The 7,500-nt window shown below is 45.7% G+C and overlaps 1 protein-coding gene across 1 annotated transcript in view; it reads right to left on the bottom strand.

Moving 5' to 3' along the window:
- Positions 1-7,500, bottom strand: part of LOC311119197 (partitioning defective 3 homolog B-like) — a gene marked incomplete at its 3' end in the record, with an annotated part of 178,511 nt that overhangs the window by 43,005 nt on the left and 128,006 nt on the right. The gene's annotated exons all lie outside the window — the stretch shown is intronic.

Raw genomic sequence — 7,500 nt, 5'->3', positions numbered from 1 at the left:
ACTGGTCGTTGGCGTATAGAAGCTAAAAGGAGACTGGTCGTTGGCGTATAGAAGCTAAAAGGAGACTGGTCGTTGGCGTATAGAAGCTAAAAGGAGACTGGTCGTTGGCGTATAGAAGCTAAAAGGAGACTGGTCGTTGGCGTATAGAAGCTAAAAGGAGACTGGTCGTTGGCGTATAGAAGCTAAAAGGGGACTGGTCGTTGGCGTATAGAAGCTAAAAGGAGACTGGTCGTTGGCGTATAGAAGCTAAAAGGAGACTGGTCGTTGGCGTATAGAAGCTAAAAGGAGACTGGTCGTTGGCGTATAGAAGCTAAAAGGAGACTGGTCGTTGGCGTATAGAAGCTAAAAGGAGACTGGTCGTTGGCGTATAGAAGCTAAAAGGAGACTGGTCGTTGGCGTATAGAAGCTAAAAGGAGACTGGTCGTTGGCGTATAGAAGCTAAAAGGAGACTGGTCGTTGGCGTATAGAAGCTAAAAGGAGACTGGTCGTTGGCGTATAGAAGCTAAAAGGAGACTGGTCGTTGGCGTATAGAAGCTAAAAGGAGACTGGTCGTTGGCCTATAGAAGCTAAAAGGAGACTGGTCGTTGGCATATAGAAGCTAAAAGGAGACTGGTCGTTGGCCTATAGAAGCTAAAAGGAGACTGGTCGTTGGCCTATAGAAGCTAAAAGGGGACTGGTCGTTGGCGTATAGAAGCTAAAAGGAGACTGGTCGTTGGCCTATAGAAGCTAAAAGGAGACTGGTCGTTGGCCTATAGAAGCTAAAAGGAGACTGGTCGTTGGCCTATAGAAGCTAAAAGGAGACTGGTCGTTGGCCTATAGAAGCTAAAAGGGGACTGGTCGTTGGCCTATAGAAGCTAAAAGGAGACTGGTCATTGGCGTATAGAAGCTAAAAGGAGACTGGTCGTTGGCGTATAGAAGCTAAAAGGAGACTGGTCGTTGGCCTATAGAAGCTAAAAGGGGACTGGTCGTTGGCGTATAGAAGCTAAAAGGAGACTGGTCGTTGGCATATAGAAGCTAAAAGGGGACTGGTCGTTGGCCTATAGAAGCTAAAAGGAGACTGGTCGTTGGCCTATAGAAGCTAAAAGGAGACTGGTCGTTGGCGTATAGAAGCTAAAAGGAGACTGGTCGTTGGCGTATAGAAGCTAAAAGGAGACTGGTCGTTGGCGTATAGAAGCTAAAAGGAGACTGGTCGTTGGCGTATAGAAGCTAAAAGGAGACTGGTCGTTGGCGTATAGAAGCTAAAAGGAGACTGGTCGTTGGCGTATAGAAGCTAAAAGGAGACTGGTCGTTGGCGTATAGAAGCTAAAAGGAGCTAAAAGGGGACTGGTCGTTGGCGTATAGAAGCTAAAAGGAGACTGGTCGTTGGCGTATAGAAGCTAAAAGGAGTCTGGTCGTTGGCGTATAGAAGCTAAAAGGAGACTGGTCGTTGGCGTATAGAAGCTAAAAGGAGACTGGTCGTTGGCGTATAGAAGCTAAAAGGAGCTAAAAGGGGACTGGTCGTTGGCGTATAGAAGCTAAAAGGAGACTGGTCGTTGGCGTATAGAAGCTAAAAGGAGACTGGTCGTTGGCGTATAGAAGCTAAAAGGAGACTGATCGTTGGCCTATAGAAGCTAAAAGGAGACTGGTCGTTGGCGTATAGAAGCTAAAAGGAGACTGGTCGTTGGCGTATAGAAGCTAAAAGGAGACTGGTCGTTGGCATATAGAAGCTAAAAGGAGACTGGTCGTTGGCGTATAGAAGCTAAAAGGAGACTGGTCGTTGGCCTATAGAAGCTAAAAGGAGACTGGTCGTTGGCCTATAGAAGCTAAAAGGAGACTGGTCGTTGGCCTATAGAAGCTAAAAGGAGACTGGTCGTTGGCGTATAGAAGCTAAAAGGAGACTGGTCGTTGGCCTATAGAAGCTAAAAGGAGACTGGTCGTTGGCCTATAGAAGCTAAAAGGAGACTGGTCGTTGTCCTATAGAAGCTAAAAGGGGACTGGTCGTTGGCCTATAGAAGCTAAAAGGAGACTGGTCGTTGGCCTATAGAAGCTAAAAGGAGACTGGTCGTTGGCGTATAGAAGCTAAAAGGAGACTGGTCGTTGGCGTATAGAAGCTAAAAGGAGACTGGTCGTTGGCATATAGAAGCTAAAAGGAGACTGGTCGTTGGCGTATAGAAGCTAAAAGGAGACTGGTCGTTGGCGTATAGAAGCTAAAAGGAGACTGGTCGTTGGCCTATAGAAGCTAAAAGGGGACTGGTCGTTGGCGTATAGAAGCTAAAAGGAGACTGGTCGTTGGCGTATAGAAGCTAAAAGGAGACTGGTCGTTGGCGTATAGAAGCTAAAAGGAGACTGGTCGTTGGCGTATAGAAGCTAAAAGGAGACTGGTCGTTGGCGTATAGAAGCTAAAAGGAGACTGGTCGTTGGCGTATATATGCTAAAAGGAGACTGGTCGTTGGCCTATAGAAGCTAAAAGTAGACTGGTCGTTGGCGTATAGAAGCTAAAAGGAGACTGGTCGTTGGCGTATATATGCTAAAAGGAGACTGGTCGTTGGCGTATAGAAGCTAAAAGGAGACTGGTCGTTGGCCTATAGAAGCTAAAAGGAGACTGGTCGTTGGCGTATAGAAGCTAAAAGGTGACTGGTCGTTGGCGTATAGAAGCTAAAAGGAGACTGGTCGTTGGCCTATAGAAGCTAAAAGGAGACTGGTCGTTGGCGTATAGAAACTAAAAGGAGACTGGTCGTTGGCGTCTAGAAGCTAAAAGGAGACTGGTCGTTGGCGTATAGGAGCTAAAAGGAGACTGGTCGTTGGCCTATAGAAGCTAAAAGGAGACTGGTCGTTGGCCTATAGAAGCTAAAATGAGACTGGTCGTTGGCGTATAGAAGCTAAAAGGAGACTGGTCGTTGGCGTATAGAAGCTAAAAGGAGACTGGTCGTTGGCCTATAGAAGCTAAAAGGAGACTGGTCGTTGGCGTATAGAAGCTAAAAGGAGACTGGTCGTTGGCCTATAGAAGCTAAAAGGAGACTGGTCGTTGGCGTATAGAAGCTAAAAGGAGACTGGTCGTTGGCCTATAGAAGCTAAAAGGAGACTGGTCATTGGCCTATAGAAGCTAAAAGGAGACTGGTCGTTGGCTTATAGAAGCTAAAAGGAGACTGGTCGTTGGCCTATAGAAGCTAAAAGGAGACTGGACGTTGGCGTATAGAAGCTAAAAGGAGACTGGTCGTTGGCGTATAGAAGCTAAAAGGAGACTGGTCGTTGGCCTATAGAAGCTAAAAGGAGACTGGTCGTTGGCGTATAGAAGCTAAAAGGAGACTGGTCGTTGGCGTATAGAAGCTAAAAGGAGTCTGGTCGTTGGCGTATAAAAGCTAAAAGGAGACTGGTCGTTGGCGTATAGAAGCTAAAAGGAGACTGGTCGTTGGCGTATAGAAGCTAAAAGGAGACTGGTCATTGGCGTATAGAAGCTAAAAGGAGACTGGTCGTTGGCGTATAGAAGCTAAAAGGAGACTGGTCGTTGGCGTATAGAAGCTAAAAGGAGACTGGTCGTTGGCCTATAGAAGCTAAAAGGAGACTGGTCGTTGGCCTATAGAAGCTAAAAGGAGACTGGTCGTTGGCCTATAGAAGCTAAAAGGAGACTGGTCGTTGGCGTATAGAAGCTAAAAGGAGACTGGTCGTTGGCGTATAGAAGCTAAAAGGAGCTAAAAGGGGACTGGTCGTTGGCGTATAGAAGCTAAAAGGAGACTGGTCGTTGGCGTATAGAAGCTAAAAGGAGACTGGTCGTTGGCGTATAGAAGCTAAAAGGAGACTGGTCGTTGGCCTATAGAAGCTAAAAGGAGACTGGTCATTGGCCTATAGAAGCTAAAAGGAGACTGGTCGTTGGCGTATAGAAGCTAAAAGGAGACTGGTCGTTGGCGTATAGAAGCTAAAAGGAGACTGGTCGTTGGCGTATAGAAGCTAAAAGGAGACTGGTCGTTGGCCTATAGAAGCTAAAAGGAGACTGGTCGTTGGCGTATAGAAGCTAAAAGGAGACTGGTCGTTGGCGTATAGAAGCTAAAAGGAGTCTGGTCGTTGGCGTATAAAAGCTAAAAGGAGACTGGTCGTTGGCGTATAGAAGCTAAAAGGAGACTGGTCGTTGGCGTATAGAAGCTAAAAGGAGACTGGTCATTGGCGTATAGAAGCTAAAAGGAGACTGGTCGTTGGCGTATAGAAGCTAAAAGGAGACTGGTCGTTGGCGTATAGAAGCTAAAAGGAGACTGGTCGTTGGCCTATAGAAGCTAAAAGGAGACTGGTCGTTGGCCTATAGAAGCTAAAAGGAGACTGGTCGTTGGCCTATAGAAGCTAAAAGGAGACTGGTCGTTGGCGTATAGAAGCTAAAAGGAGACTGGTCGTTGGCGTATAGAAGCTAAAAGGAGCTAAAAGGGGACTGGTCGTTGGCGTATAGAAGCTAAAAGGAGACTGGTCGTTGGCGTATAGAAGCTAAAAGGAGACTGGTCGTTGGCGTATAGAAGCTAAAAGGAGACTGGTCGTTGGCCTATAGAAGCTAAAAGGAGACTGGTCATTGGTGTATAGAAGCTAAAAGGAGACTGGTCGTTGGCGTATAGAAGCTAAAAGGAGACTGGTCGTTGGCGTATAGAAGCTAAAAGGAGACTGGTCGTTGGCGTATAGAAGCTAAAAGGAGACTGGTCGTTGGCGTATAGAAGCTAAAAGGAGACTGGTCGTTGGCCTATAGAAGCTAAAAGGAGACTGGTCGTTGGCCTATAGAAGCTAAAAGGAGACTGGTCGTTGGCCTATAGAAGCTAAAAGGAGACTGGTCGTTGGCGTATAGAAGCTAAAAGGAGACTGGTCGTTGGCGTATAGAAGCTAAAAGGAGACTGGTCGTTGGCCTATAGAAGCTAAAAGGAGACTGGTCGTTGGCGTATAGAAGCTAAAAGGAGACTGGTCGTTGGCCTATAGAAGCTAAAAGGAGACTGGTCGTTGGCGTATAGAAGCTAAAAGGAGACTGGTTGTTGGCCTATAGAAGCTAAAAGGAGACTGGTCGTTGGCCTATAGAAGCTAAAAGGAGACTGGTCGTTGGCTTATAGAAGCTAAAAGGAGACTGGTCGTTGGCCTATAGAAGCTAAAAGGAGACTGGTCGTTGGCGTATAGAAGCTAAAAGGAGACTGGTCGTTGGCGTATAGAAGCTAAAAGGAGACTGGTCGTTGGCCTATAGAAGCTAAAAGGAGACTGGTCGTTGGCGTATAGAAGCTAAAAGGAGACTGGTCGTTGGCGTATAGAAGCTAAAAGGAGACTGGTCGTTGGCGTATAGAAGCTAAAAGGAGACTGGTCGTTGGCGTATAGAAGCTAAAAGGAGACTGGTCGTTGGCGTATAGAAGCTAAAAGGAGACTGGTCGTTGGCGTATAGAAGCTAAAAGGAGACTGGTCGTTGGCGTATAGAAGCTAAAAGGAGACTGGTCGTTGGCGTATAGAAGCTAAAAGGAGACTGGTCGTTGGCGTATAGAAGCTAAAAGGAGACTGGTCGTTGGCGTATAGAAGCTAAAAGGAGACTGGTCGTTGGCGTATAGAAGCTAAAAGGAGACTGGTCGTTGGCGTATAGAAGCTAAAAGGAGACTGGTCGTTGGCGTATAGAAGCTAAAAGGAGACTGGTCGTTGGCGTATAGAAGCTAAAAGGAGTCTGGTCGTTGGCGTATAGAAGCTAAAAGGAGACTGGTCGTTGGCGTATAGAAGCTAAAAGGAGACTGGTCGTTGGCGTATAGAAGCTAAAAGGGGACTGGTCGTTGGCCTATAGAAGCTAAAAGGAGACTGGTCGTTGGCGTATAGAAGCTAAAAGGAGACTGGTCGTTGGCGTATAGAAGCTAAAAGGAGACTGGTCGTTGGCGTATAGAAGCTAAAAGGAGACTGGTCGTTGGCGTATAGAAGCTAAAAGGAGACTGGCTAACAAACCCATGATGCAGGCAGTAACAACATCCACCATATAGAAAGGTCTCTCTCTAGCTATGTGAGTCCATGTCGGTGTCAACCAGTGATAAATACAGTAATGGCAGCACAGCTCTCTTTCCCTCTCCATCATTCAACTTAAGACTTCGTAAAATATTGGGATCAAATCTAAAATGTTTCAAATTCCAACTGCAAACAGATATGTAGGCCTATTTTCAAATGTATGTATAGTTTTCCATATAATAGTGTGATGACGTTACTGTGGAGAAAAAAGCATGTAGAGGGAGTAGAAAAGTATTAATTAATTATGATTCCTTATGTTTAGACAGCTGGTAGACAGCAACTATGTGTTACCATGCCTTCTGCAAATATAGATGTCAAATGATATTGTGGGGTCAAATATTGATTTCCTTTCAGTCCCAGAAAGCACCCTTGGTCACTTAAGACTGGGTGGGGAATGGCTTGAATTGACTTAAAATCAATCCTACTTTCAGAATGACATAATGAAAGAGGGAGAGAAAGGGAGAATGACATAATGAAAGAGGGAGAGAAAGGGAGAGACATTGTGAAGAGAGAAAGAAAGAGAGAAACAGACAGAAGGATTGGGAGACAGACAGAAGGATGGGGAGACAGACAGAAGGATGGGGAGACAGACAGAAGGATGGGGAGACAGACAGAAGGACGGGGAGACAGACAGAAAGATGGGGAGACAGACAGAAGGATTGGTAGACAGACAGAAGGATGAGGAGACAGACAGAAAGATGGGAGACAGACAGAAAGATGGGGAGACAGACAGAAAGATGGGGAGACAGACAGAAGGATTGGGAGACAGACAGAAGGATTGGGAGACAGACAGAAGGATTGGGAGACAGAAAAAAGGATTGGGAGACAGACAAAAGGATTGGGAGACAGACAAAAGGATTGGGAGACAGACAAAAGGATTGGGAGACAGACAAAAGGATTGGGAGACAGACAGAAGGATTGGGTGACAGACAGAAGGATTGGGAGACAGACAGAAGGATTGGGAGACAGACAGAAGGATGGGGAGACAGACAGAAGGATGGGGAGACAGACAGAAGGATGGGGAGACAGACAGAAGGATGGGGAGACAGACAGAGACAGCAGGGGTTCAAACTGTAGAACCCAGTTCATTTATTAGAATATACAAATTGATTTTATCAAACAAAATGATGCTACATGTTATCTCTGGGACCCTTAGGATGACAAATCAGAGCAAGATTACTGAATGTAAGTACATTATTTACCTTCAGAGGTGAAAGTATCAAACCAGTTGCCATGATAAGTTTTTTGTTGTTGTGCACTCTCCTCAAACAATAGCATGGTATTTTTTCACTGTAATAGATACTGTAAATTGGACAGTGCAGTTAGATTAACAAGAAGTTAAGCTTTCTGCCCATATAAGACATGTCTATGTCCTGGACAGTTTGCTGTTACTTACAACAGTCATGCTAATCACATTAGCGCACGCTAGCTCAACCGTCCCGTATACGGGACACCGATCCCGTAGAGGTTAATTACACTTTGGATGGTGTATCAATACACTCAGTCACTACAAAGATACAGGCGTCCTTCCTA

The sequence above is a fragment of the Coregonus lavaretus genome (genome assembly GCF_964263955.1).
Source record: "Coregonus lavaretus genome assembly, contig: HAP1_SCAFFOLD_872, whole genome shotgun sequence".
In the NCBI taxonomy this organism is placed as follows: domain Eukaryota; kingdom Metazoa; phylum Chordata; class Actinopteri; order Salmoniformes; family Salmonidae; genus Coregonus; species Coregonus lavaretus.
Note: the sequence above shows the minus strand (reverse complement) of the source record. Positions and strands in the feature narration are given on the sequence as shown.